The sequence below is a fragment of the Scophthalmus maximus genome, chromosome 21 (genome assembly GCF_022379125.1).
Source record: "Scophthalmus maximus strain ysfricsl-2021 chromosome 21, ASM2237912v1, whole genome shotgun sequence".
NCBI classification, from domain to species: Eukaryota; Metazoa; Chordata; class Actinopteri; order Pleuronectiformes; family Scophthalmidae; genus Scophthalmus; species Scophthalmus maximus.
Window position 1 is genome coordinate 8,555,301 of NC_061535.1, and position 13,880 is coordinate 8,569,180.

The window sequence follows — 13,880 nt, forward strand, 5'->3', positions numbered from 1 at the left end:
CACACAAAAAAGAACTCCTCGTTTTCCCGTCGCTGCAATCCCCCCCCCCCCCCCCCGGGACCCCCGGTGGGAACGTGGATCATTGTGGAGGCATTTTCATGTTTGGCTGGCTACTTCTCTCTGAGCATGAAATTAGTAAATCCAATAATTTGGGTTGATTTAAGAATGCAGGGGCAGACTGCAGGGTCATATGCACATAGGTAATCAATACTAATTACCATTTCATCCCCCACACACACACACACACACTTCTAGAATCACATGTGAATGTGATCTCATTGGACTGATTAAACTGAAGGCTGCAAATGAAGAGTCCTGATTCTCATCAAAGGCCACGCCGCACGCTCTGCAACTTTGCCTCCATTTACTTTTACATCGCCAAAGCCCCGATTACAAGCTCGCAGTGAATCTCCAAAATGGCTCCCGCACTTTGACCTTTTTTCAGATTAAAAGCACACTCTCCATCGCTCTCCTCGAGTCCCGCGCGGTCCAATTTCACTTCTAATGAGCGACGGCGGTCAGATCCTTGTGCTGCAATAAGTCACGGAGAGGCAGCGATGCTAAAACAAGACGGCTACAAAAAAGGTGTTGTTGTGATAACAATGGCGATGAGAGCCAAAACACCCTCGCCGGCTGAGATTGAGAAAGCAATATCCCCTTTTCTGTTTTTCAAATGAATCACACACATGACGTTCCGAATTAATATTTATGAACAAATAAATCCATGCAAAAAATAAATGAGCACATAATACATTCCGGGAGAGAGCGCGAGATGAAAAAGCCGAAGAACAGCCGAAGTTATAGATTTTAGACACAAGTCTACAGCGGTCCCCGTTGTCTGCATTGAAATTGTATCCTTTGCTGGTGCTGGTTGCCAAGTAAACAAGGGATTTGATCCAGCTCGCGCACACACAAGAGAGGCTCTGGTTTGAAAACAAGTCCAGTGAGCCGCACTCCAATTTAGGCGACCCCCACAATCCAGCAGGCGGCTGCTGAAATACTCATCTGAGAATCTCCTTGTGACAATTAAGACGCCCATGGAGGCGCGGAAAAGATCTCAATTCCATTATCCTCTGTGCTGTTTCCCTCTATCTATCCACTGAGCCTTAACTTACTTATTAGTACAAGTCTGCCGTATTTTGTTAAGGGAAGCGATTAGTGAAATCCACATAAAAAGGCAATTTCCCTTCTTTCTTCTCTTTCCCTTCGCCCTCTCTCTCTCTCTCTCACACACACACACACACACACACACTTCATTGGGATCAGACAGATCTAAAGAATGGCATTTGCGCGCTAATGAAATTCGCTCCGCATCATTTCCGATGGTAATCTCTTGCGTGGAAGTGACTCAAGTCTTTATTTACTCGTTTGTGTGTGACAAACGGTCAGAGTTGACTGAAATCTCATCGACGCTCGCGCTGCGCCCCCTGTTCCTCCAGCGGCAGACAGGGGGAACCGTGCTGGCAGTCGGCTCGGAGACTGCAGCTCCACTCTTGATGTATTGGAGTTAATATCTTCCCGACATTTCTCAGGACAGATTTTCATCACTGGATTCATCTGTACTTTTGGTGCTGTGTGATAAATGAGTCAGGACATTCATTTTCCTCCGCTCATCTCTAGGTTCTGTGGAGAAAGTGTGTGTGTGTGTGTGTGTGTGTGTGTGTGTGCGTGTGTGCGTGTGTGCGTGCGTGCGTGCGTGCGTGTGTATAGGTGTAAATATGTATCTGCTGTTGAGATGCTGGGGTGTGAATCTTTGCCTGAGGTTTCGGGTGTGTGTGTGCATGTGTGTGAGTGTGCGTGTGTGTGCGTGCGTGTGTGTGTGCGTGTGTGTGTGTATATATCTAGCCCAAGTACCTCAGAGCGAGCGAGAGTGTGGCGCGAGCGTACTTGTGACAGGAAATAGACGGCAGCATTAATGGAACTGACATTAATTTGACTGAGCGCTCACTAACATGCAAAGTCACTCAGTTCATAAGAATAATATTAACTCGGCATTAACATGCGAGGCTGTCTGTCCTACCAGATGCCGAGCGTTATGGAGAGCGGGCGCTGCAGCAGCAGCAGCCTGTCTTTCTGGGCCACGAGCGGATGATGGCTCGAGTGTGCACAACAGGAAAAGCCTCATTCTTACAGTCTGCGGCGGTGCTGACACACTGAGACTCGTCGGCTGCGGCGGCTGTGGCTTCAAGGTGTCTGCTCTGCAGCCACAGCCGCCGTCCACCAGCATTCTCGGAATAGCTAGAGGCAACCGGACGGTGTGAAGGTTGCGGTTTGGGGAGCCGGCGTAGACAAAACCTTCTCAGCGGATATGGCTTTTTCAACTTGATGAATTGCTAACATGCCTTTGAGCAGAGCAAGGCGCGCGCGCGCGCACGCACACACACACACACACACACACACACACACACACACACACACACACACACACACACACACACACACACACACACACACACACACACACACACACACACACACACACACACACACACACACACACACACACACACACACACACACACACACACACACACACACACACACACACACACACACACAACAGGTGTAGCGAGTGGAAAAGCTGAGGGCTATTTAGTCCCCGGCCATTAACACTAATCAAAAACCACTTTACCTGATAAGAACTGCAGAGATTGTCTACCAACTAACGGCACCCACATCCCTCTTTGCTAGTATTGACCTGGCGTGAACAAGGTGCCACTAGTAGGAACCATGGAAGTGATGAAGAGATAAGGGCCAGAGCGCTCTAATTCTTGGCGGAGCGAAAAGAGCGACCACTCAGCTGCTGACCTGGACGATTGGAGCGCAGTCTGTCGCACACTAAACGGGTAAGAACACAATTTACTGTATATAGAACATGCCCGACGTGGATAGACGCAAACACATTAATGCAGGACACTCTGAAAAGTGCCAGAACAGAACAGAACACACACACACACACACACACACACACACACACACACACACACACACACACACACACACACACACACACACACACACACACACACACACACACACACACACACACACACACACACACACACACACACACACACACACACACACACACACACACACACGTCGGTGGAGGATGGATTGGACATTGACCAAACCTCATGAAAGATGCAGTTATGCAGATGCACTGTGTCAGTGCATGCAGGCCACAGGGGGCCACCTCCTCCAGGTGACAGAAACCTTCTGGTGTCACACTGAGTCACTGAAATACAATAGTGCGTAGTGTTCGTTTCATCAGCAAAAATTGGGAAGGAACATATTTGCATTTTTTTCCCACCACTAGGAAGACGAAACCCTGACGACACAAAACTGACCTGATCAAACGCTTGATTCGGGTGATTTCCTTGACAAAGAGGGGATGAATTTGAGGATAAAAACTTGACAGCTGCCAAGATCGATCTTTTTCATATTAGCAATAGATCACGATTATTTGTATGCTGAAGGGGTTGCTCATATAGTGACGAACCAATTTCTGTGTATAATCATGGATGATATTATAGCTCCCAAAGAGAAGCCAAAACGTCACCAACTACACTCAAATACATTTGCCCCCAAATATGTTTTTCTACAATTCTGGGTAGTTCTTGTCACACTGATGTATGTTCAAGTGTTCATTTGTCTGATTAGAGATGATTAGAATAAAAACTCGGCGAGACTTTGATACCGGCGCTCTCCAAATGATGTCAGCAGAACAAATGGCTTCATTTTCATACAGTGGCATTTGTGAGAATCTCTATTTAGAGTTATTGTGATGAAAGCAGAGTTGGTGGAGACCAAAAACAGTATTATGGTGAACATATTTAACCAGGTAGCCTGGTAACACAAATCAAAATTAACGCTGCAACGGTGGTGGAGACAAGAACATCCACGATCCCACACTACATCACAACGTCACCAAACTGTCTTCTTTCTCGTTTCAGTTTGGCAATGTTTAGTCTAAAATCGGATGGACATATTCTAACCCAGAGGCATTTTGGTAGAGTTTGACTAAAACACTCTTTTATCTGTTTTTTACTCAAAACTGCTTTTTGTCAGCTACTTTATTTTATCTAAATAAGACTCAAATGTGATTTTGTTGACCAAAACTGAAGTATTTACAGTTTTCTTTGCCTAGGGCGTAAAAGGCTCTGAGCAAATTTAAGTAAACAAAAAATGTAACAAAAATTTTAACTGTGATAAAAATAAAATAGTACAAGATCGTTATGGCAGTGCAACTGTACGTCGACAACATCTTCGAATGGGAACTCGAGGAAAATCTTTTCACCTTCATGTGCAATCTCTGAGAGCAGATCTTGTTTTATCCCTCAACTTGTGCTGGCTACACCACCTACACAACCCACTCCACCAGGCGGTTTGTGTCTGCGCTGCTTTTGATGTTTCCGCTCTTCCACAGTCTTCGCCGAGGAATACTGTAATTTGCCGCGTGGCCGAATGGACTGCAGTGTGTCGGCACCCACACGGATGCTCCAGTCTGGAGGCTGTTGGGCCACGGATCAGGAGAGGAAAAGAGGGAACGGGTTGCTGAGGAGATCATGTTGCAGGAACAGACAGAGGGAAAAAACTGCGGCGTCTTGCTGCAGATTTCCATCGCTTCATACATGCATAATTCAATTTAATATTTTCCCATTTTGTGGCTCTAAATATTCATGAATGATAAGAGCTCAGGGCAAACTTGTTCAAAACTTGGTGCATCTGTGAAAACTTGCTTCCTGCTACATGTGTCTTGGCTGGAGTTGTTTTTAATCGCCCTTTGCTTTAACAAGATCTATATCGCGACATCGCTGTACCAACCCCCCCTTACATACAGTGTTATGTTACACCATCACCGGCATATGAAATAATGAATTCACGGCTTGACACAAAGGCGGATGACGGCATATTTGAACAGTCAAAGAGAGAGGGAGAGAGAGAGAGAGACAGAGAGAGAGGGGAGAAAGGGAGAGAGAACATTCCCAAAATTAATTTTCATCTCCAGGGTTCATGCATATTTAATAGAGAGCGCTTGAATATCATAGGGTAATACAAGCCCGGCATGCATACAGAGGCTGGGTCTGCGGAGAGAAAATAAACGACCGTGATCGTTGTCATGAGCAATAACTCTCTGTAGAGCTGCGAAACAAAACAGCCAGAAATGCTTTGATGGAGGAGAGGAGGAGGAGGAGGAGGAAGAGGAGGAGGAGAGGGGAGAGAAAGAGAAAGAGAAAGAGAGAGACGTAGGGAAGCAAAGGAAAGTGAGTGAGACAGAAAGAAGCTGTAGCAGAGGTTAAATACTGGTGGAGTGATGGTCCCCTTGGATGCAGCTGCCGTGGCTGCTGCTGTCTTTGTTTTGCGGGGGGGGGGGGGGGGGGGGGGGGGGGGGGGGGGGGGGGGGGGGGGGGGGGGGGGGGGGGGCAGCAAGGGAGTGTGGGATACAGGGATGGTGAGGGGGCGGCTGATGACTGAGTGACAGTAGTTGACAAGCCCTGTGGATGGCATCCCAGGAGGAACCTTGTTGCCCCCCCCCTTCAATGAGTAAACACATCACAGAATCAGCACATGCAAGCATGTAGCGCCAGTGTGCACGCTCGTCTCCTACGTGCACACGTCTGCACACGCACGAATCCTTGAAGACATGCTCTCGCAAACAAACAAGTTTTTCGGGTTGTCGAGTGAGTAGCCGACTGCATGCAAGGCTCCATCCCTTTTTTTTCTTTTTAACGTGCACATTAAACATTAAAGCTTTCGCCATTAGTGAATCTAACATTGGCGCCGGTGTTGCTGATAAGCTTGCCGATGTTTTTTGCGTCCGTTTTTTCCACCTGTGCGCTCGAAGGTAAAGAGCAGTGAGCACACAGGAGCGGGCGTCTGTTTACCTATCAAAGTCTGTGCGCTTAATCCCACATTCACTCCACGTGCGGGGGGGAAAAAATGAGGCATGAAACAGCGTTGTCATGCTGAACAGAATTTTAATTACCGACCCACTCCTCCCTTCCCGGCGTGTGCGCTCCCAATTGGTCTGAAATAACAGTGGAAGGAAGAAAGAAAAAAAGGAGAAGAAGAAGAAGAAGAAGAAGAAGAAGAAGAAGAAGAGATGCAATGAGAGAAGAGGAGGCCGCTCTGAGGGGCAGACGGCACGCAGCGCTATCAGAGCGCGCAGGAAAAAAAGCCAATATCAGAGCGCAGCATTAACAGCATGTGGAGCAATTCCACACCTGAAAGAAATGAGAAAAGGGACAAGATGTCAGTCTCTTTTCTTTTTTTCTGCTGGAGAATTAAAAGCACGCAGAATTTGATGAAAAATCCACCATATGTGCTAATGCACGTACAAACACATGCTCGACAACACTGAAGTGGTGTGCGGCCTATGTTTCTCCCTCGGCCTAACCGCTCAGACCTCCAGTTGCTGCGATGTGAAAGCAAAGCTAAAGACTGACGCTGATCTGAGAAAACTTGCTTGATTAGGGCGGCTCTGCCCAACCCCCCCAAACCCCATCATCCCACCACCCCTTCATCCCTCTCCTCCCCCTGATCCCCAACCCCCATGCCGCCCCGGCAAGCTCCCTGACAGCTCAGGGAACACCACTAACTCATCTCAGCCCCCGGAGCTCAGACACCCTGCTTGTTTTATTTCCCACCCGCTAAATTGAGTCGTAAAGACTTGTAAAAATAATGACGGGAGCAGACTGGGGCCGACGTGATGCGTACCGTTTTTTACTCCCCCTCCTTTTACTCCCCCTCTATCTCCCCTACTTTTCTCTTCCCCCCCCCACGAGTCCCAGGTGGGCTGTTTGTCAACCCATTTAAGAGCCGTGACAGGTTAACAAGAGTGAGGGGGATATTTGCGGAACGCTGACCTCTGGCTCGGCTAAATTCGGCAGTTTGATGCAGGTGTGTGCTAAATGTAAATTTATCCCCCCCCCCCCCCGGTTAACATGAGGATGACGTCAAAGGCTGAACGTGGACATGCAAACAGATGTGCGAGGTCTGTTTAAATACACCATCCTCTCCCGCGCCAAAGACCCAACATGTGGATACAGTAACGCGAACCTGAACCGCCGCAAAGTGTGGAGGATGGAGTTAATCTTTGGGCCCGGCGTGAGAACACACACTATAAATCCCACTTAGGACAAAAGCAAATCAATCTTTCATATTCTCTATCTCACACTCTTTACTCATTAACCATTTCAGCATTGATTGCTATTCCTGTGGCAGTTAACCCATGTTTAACAAAGGCAGTAAAAGCGAAGGGGGTGTTTAATTCGGTGAGAAGCAATGCAATTCATTAGATGTAATTTGTTGAGTGTGTACCCCATAAATCATACTGTGCGGGGTGGTAGCACTGCACCACTGTACAGGGCAGGGGTGGCCAAGGCAGAATAATGTAACCCAATGTGCAAAATCATTCCTCCCTGAAGCATGCTATCGCTGTTAGAGACCAATAGAGCCACGAGGAAGGAGGACGCAAGTTATACAACCCTGTTAACATGCATAAAAAAAAGTCCTGCCGCATTTAATCACCCCCCTATTGAAGATTTTTCACACCGCTATGATTTCTTCACTTGGACGGGAATACAGTCTGAAGAAGAAAATTCAATGTCCATTAATCTTATTGTTCAGGGAAGAGAAATTCCTCCGGAGCAGTGTGACAAGTCTGAGGAAGAGTAAGGTAGACTGCTTTTACTCAAATGGTCCCCTTGTGGTCTGATGGAGCGTGCTTTTTGTTGTAAAAGACTGATGTCCAGACTCCCAGCTTCTCTCCTGGGACGAAGCCATCGTTCCTGACCATGTGTGTGTGTGTGTGTGTGTGTGTGTGACACACACGTGTGTCCTTGTACATAGGGACATGCCTGCCCCCAGTCAGGTAGCTTGCACTTTCGTCTCCTTCAGGACTCGGCCATGTGTGAAGGAGGGACGCACTCAGACGGCCGCTGGTAAAAGCTTTACATGCCACCGGTGTCACTATGGATCTCTTGTCACTCACTCTGCGCTGAGGGAAATGGACAACTGACAGTCGTTTCCATGGAGAGGTTTCGAGGTGACGTCCTGCAGCACGCTCGCGCAGACACATTGGAGGTCAGCGCCGCATAATAGCGGCTAATGTGGGGCCCAGCCGCCCCGTTAAAAAACATTAAAGAGAAAATGAAATGCAAGGACAAATTGATTTGCATCAATAATGGTGATTTTTTTTGGGACTAATCTAAAATAAATTATGTGCATTTTGAGCATCACACACAGCTCAACATACTGCAGAAATACTCCAAACAATTCCCTCTATTAAAAACTGAGACACCACCATTTCTGCTTTTGCTTCAAGAAAGGCGTCAACGTTCTCTGCAAATACTCCTCTGCATTGAATAGCACCATGTCTTATGTATCTGCTGATTTTAGCATAACTTTTTGTGTTAAGGTTAAAGCCACGCAGCCGGTCTGATTCAAGATTGAAGGGAACAGCAGGTCGACATGGATGAATCATTGTAAAGACAGTGATGGACAGTTGCTGGGTCAAAAGTTGCGAATATTACATTTTATCACATTACAAAAGTGTTCCAGGGGTTTAGACTGACAGTTAAGATTGTCAGATATATGCTTGAGATTGCAAAAAAACAGTAAAAAAACATAACAACAAACAGTATTATCAGTTACGACATTGTTAGCCTTTGATGATGAGCATGTGACAAACGTTCCTCCATACATTACTCCATTCAAATCACAAGGTAACAGTGCTGAGGATTTTATGTTGGATGTTATGGATATGAATTGTTATGAATGATTTAGAAACTGAGACGGTTAAAGCACAGTCATTGTGCTAGTTTGTTTGCTTTCACGACAGACAATACAAAGACACCATATTTTTTAGTATTTTATGTTGGGGTTGTGATAATAATTTATACGCTGGCCTACATACAACACCGTCATCTGTTTTGTTCCCTAATGGCAGACAGATTAATGCATGAATAAAAAATTCAAAAAAAAGTTAACTTTAAGTTTTGACTGTGTGTATTTTACTTGTCATTGCCACTGTGACCATGTGACCACGCCCACCCCCAACCCCAACCTCAACCCCTGTCCCGAATTTCACCCATCCTTATCTGGTCACGATGCGACACAACCCCTAACTGGGCAAGCCAGGCTAACCGGCCTCGAGAGGAGTACAAATGTTGAACATTGCGGATGGACAAACATGACCAGCAACACACACAAGTACGGTACATATTTCCCCTGTGCATTCGGTGTACGATCGTTATGCGATTGTCGTGGTGTCTGTCGGACACGCAAGCGAACACCTCCTCCGACACTGGGGTTGGTGACGAGCAGTGACTGGAGTCATTTGCTGTTGTCATTTGACTGCCGGCGAGTGAGCTCAGCTCTGTAAGCGGAAAGCCCCTGTTTATTCAGGCTAAGTGAGCCGCTTCCCTCGCAGCTACACATTGTGCACTGCTTTTTGCGCCGAGGTGGTGATCGGGATCAAAGAGACAGCACAGTTTACTCTGCTCCAGCAACCCGCCGTATGTTTGCAGACAGACCTTATCACTGTTGACGACAGTATCCTGCAGCAGCACCGCGGGAATCTTTTTCAGGTTATTGTCGGTTTTTCAACCCTGGATATTCAATCATGGGAAGAAGAAAAAAAGAAAAATCTCCTCAATGGCGTCTGGCAGACTGGTTAAGCAGATTTGTGGGACACCAACAAAGCCTTGAAATACAGGGGAAAAACAGGGAGAAAGGAAAAAACAACTGTCAACTCAGGAGCTTTTTAATGGTTCCATAGAGACAGACAGGTCCAGCAGTTCACGTCAGTTAGTGAATAGACTTTTTTTTTCTTAATGTGAAGAAAGGGGGCACACGTGTGCTCTCTGGTAGCGGAAAAAATAGAGTATCATCCCGAACCTCGAGGAACGCGACTCAAAAGCGCTCGTAATATTTTCTGCACTTCAAAAATCTTTGATTTAATCTCGAAGTGACTCTTTTTATCCTGTTACCATGGAAACAAGTGAAGTTGGGGCAGGGGAGAATAGGCAGGGGGCCTGATAAGGGGAGGAATAGAGAGGAGTGTAAGGGAGGGGGGCGTGATGGAGGAGGGGGAGTTTCATTTAGGAATTGAGGGAAGGGGATGAAGGGATGAGGATTAGCTGTCACGCTGAAGAAAAGGTGTCTGTCCACAGCGTTCTCTTCATCCGTCTCTCTCTCTCTCTCTCTGCTTTTCAGACTCCCTCCCATCACCTCTGTGTCCTTGACAAGCCTGCTCACAAAGGTATTTATCGGCCTCCATTCCATTAATTACCATCCAATTAGCTACTCCCACAGTGGAACTGCTGCAATACTGCACATGTGTCAAGTCGGTTCACTTGGCGAGGCCTGACACCTTCACGTCTGCGCGGCTTTCTCCGAACTCGCAGCGACGGAGCCGAGAAAGTTTTCCACAAAAGAATCCCTCGGCGTGCTAATGCGTCCATTAGTAACTGCATTCATCTCCTCACTTGTACATTAGATGCGGTTTCATTTGTGAGTCGGAAGATTTGTCACTAAATAGCTATTTTAGTTAATTGGGAAGGCAGCTTAGCCTTGTGTATTTGATGTCTCTTGCCTGACGCCTTTCATGTCAGCGATACAGGCTTATTAACGCACGGCCCCTTTACACTCCTCTCGGACCTCCTTCATTCAAAAGCCTCCAGGGGAAGAGCAGGGGAAAAAAGTTTGGAATTACTTTTCGGGGGGGGGGGGGGGGGGGGGGGGGGGGGATTGACATACCCAGAGACAGCCCGGCTAATTGGTTTGCTTTGAGACTGGCCCACTGGGCCGTGGGCAAGGACAAGCATGTGGCATCGCTGACTTGTTAGCATGGAATTAGCCGCGGAGAGTGAATTAGACCAACCACCTCCAGCCACTAGCCATCACACGAGTGTATCACACTTTGACGGCTTCGGAGCTCTGCTCTTTGACAAGTGCAATACGAACACACATGCACTCGGCGCGAAATGCTGACACACACACACACACACACACACGCGTGCATCACATATATTAATGCAGCACCGACTGCGTGCACACACACATACATATGCACACATAGACTCATTAAGTCTATAGCCAGAGACTAAATACCCCGAGAGCTTTTTCAGCTGTGTACTTTGCATTCACAACAAATCAAATTCTACTTTCTCATAACAAGCTCCCACACTCCTGAATCTTAACCCCCCTCTCAAAAAATTCCTCGTTGGTAACAAGCAAATTTGCTGGATGATTGCAGACAGTAAGCATGTTAATGTGTGTATAGTCGGGTTTATGATGGTGTGTGTGTGTGTGTGTGTGTGTGTGTGTGTATATTTGGGTGAGTGGTATTCTGGGCTGAGAGGCTGAGTCTGCAGCACATCATCCCACACACCAAGCACAGCGCCTGGGGTTGTTGATGAGTTCTTTAACCATGCTGTGTGGACCCCCCTCTTGGACTGAGAGTATGCTGACGGAGCAACTGCTGCGATGGACACACACACACACACGCACACGCACACACACACACACACACACACGCACGCACGCACACACACGCACGCACGCACACACACTGAAGTCTGCTTTTTTGCTCTTTGATCAGGCAGGCGTATGGTATGCGAGTTCAGGGAAGATAAGACGTCGATGTTTAAGGTGATTACAAGTGTGTGTACCCGTGCGAGTGTGAGACGGCGCGGTCTGTCAGCTTTCATTCACATGAAGGTCATTGTGAGTGAGTGTGTTGGTTTCATTGTACTTCAAATATGTTTATTATCCTCAGCCCCATAGTATAACAAAAAGAAAAAAAGGTTCTGTCTTTACCAGCTGATGTGTGAAATAGTCTTGCTGTCTCATGCATTGTATTAATAGCTAATTATGTTTGCCATCCATTTACTGAAGTTTGTAGAACTAGGCTCATAATGCCATCAAATGCCTGTTTAAAGCCCAGAACTGACAGGGACCGTGCGGTTGATGTGAGCAAAGCGTGTGCCCACCCTAACAAGAGTCAGCAGCCATGCAAGCACCAAATGGGATTACAATTCACCCTGTGGGGACCATGAACTGCTCGAAGTCAACAACATAAGCGTTGAGTTTCGAGTGTCGATGCAGGTTTCTTTTGCCTCAGATTTACCAAAATCAATATGTGAAATGCAAATCATGGCAATAACTGTGCAGGAGCCGATGCACTGGACTAATTGACTGTAGTGAAGCAAGGGCCCATGTTTAGATTACTTATGGATTAAAACCAATCGGTCCACAGCTACAGATGGTATTGCCGGTGTTTCAGTCACTGCTGTGCGATTCAGCAGATGTGGTGCACAAGATAAAGCAGCCCTCACTGAGCAGATTAGCATGTGCACCTAAATTGACTGCAGTCTGGAGTCTCTCCAGGGCATTTGACAAAAATGAAATCAGCAAACATGCCTCTGATAAAGCATCACCTGAAGCGCGTGCAGACGAAACCTCGTCTCTGCATTTCCGCTGATTCCAGATGAACCGCACGATGTCTGAAGGCCTCTGTGCCCAACAAAGTTGTTTGCTGGGGATATTGGTATTAGTTCAAATGTTGCAGGCGCATAAGTTGTCTAGGTCACAAATTGGGAAAGCAAGGTCATTAGCCACCCTTAGATGTAAACCAGCAACAGTGGGAAAGTGCAAAGCAGAAAAAAAGGGAGAGGAGGGAAAAAAAAGAGTCTAGAAAGGAGTGATTACAACCGTGACCTTTTATCTGATGGCCCACTAATTGAATCGTGTAGTAAATAGATGATGATGGTGGCGGCGGCGGCGATGATGACGATAATGAAGGAAATGGTTATTTTCTTTTCTTTTTTATTTCACCGCAGGAGTGTAGGAGAGGTAATAGGAGTAATTGCGGTTTAAATGGAGGGTGCTGTAGGAAAAGTCAGAGACACGAGAATGACATGAATAATACAAGAAGTAGCAAGATAAAACCAGAAGCCCTGAGCTTGCACTAAAATAGAACTAACCTCGCAATTATTACTGACACAGAGTGAAAATGATCATTATGGGGACCATATACAGGCCGTTAGTAATTTAGAATGAGCTACCGAGCTCAAAAGGTAATAGCGCTAGAGGCGGGCAGAGCATGAATTTTTTAAAAGTTTTTCCTACTGTAAAAAGGAGAGAATATACCTCAAACAACCATCAGACACATGAGGGGGGGGGGGTAAAAAAAAAAGTGAGCGGCTTGAGCTGCTGCTATTTGATGCCACATGGAGCAGAGAGTGAAATGATTGACATAATCAGAATCGTAATAATTGCCACGGAAATAACACTGCCAATCAGGCAATCACGCTGGTGTGCAGGCTATGGTAATTGGAAAACATGGTGACTGACAGTATCAGTGCGAGCCGTCCCCGCAAAGACCTGCTAAATTGCAACTGGCACAACACAGACGTAGCATGAGTCAAGTCACGCAAGACGGACGGGGTTGCCTTTTCATATTCGCATGGAAGGAGAGTCTCGCATTTTTTCTTCCAAGACACAATATTGAGCAGATTTGCAGCGTGCACAGAGAAGAAAGTCATGAGTCACTTAAGACACAAGCTGATTTCCCTTCTTGCCAAACAAACCCTCTCTTCCAGCAAATCTTAAATTGTTTGACTGACTTCGGTGCGGATTCTGTGGGGTGCTCGAGAGCTCAGGCAGCCAAAGGCAAGATCATGCTGTGCTTTGACCGTTGCAGAATGGGCAAAGCAAAGAGTCAACTGTGAGCTAAACCCGCATCCACGCCCAGGCGTTAAATCTGGATTCGTTATGTGAGTGGTGTAACATTAAATCTGGACTCAAAGCATGACCCGAGATGTGATGACAAAGAAGTAAAAAAAGCAGATTTATTGCAAACTCGACAAGGT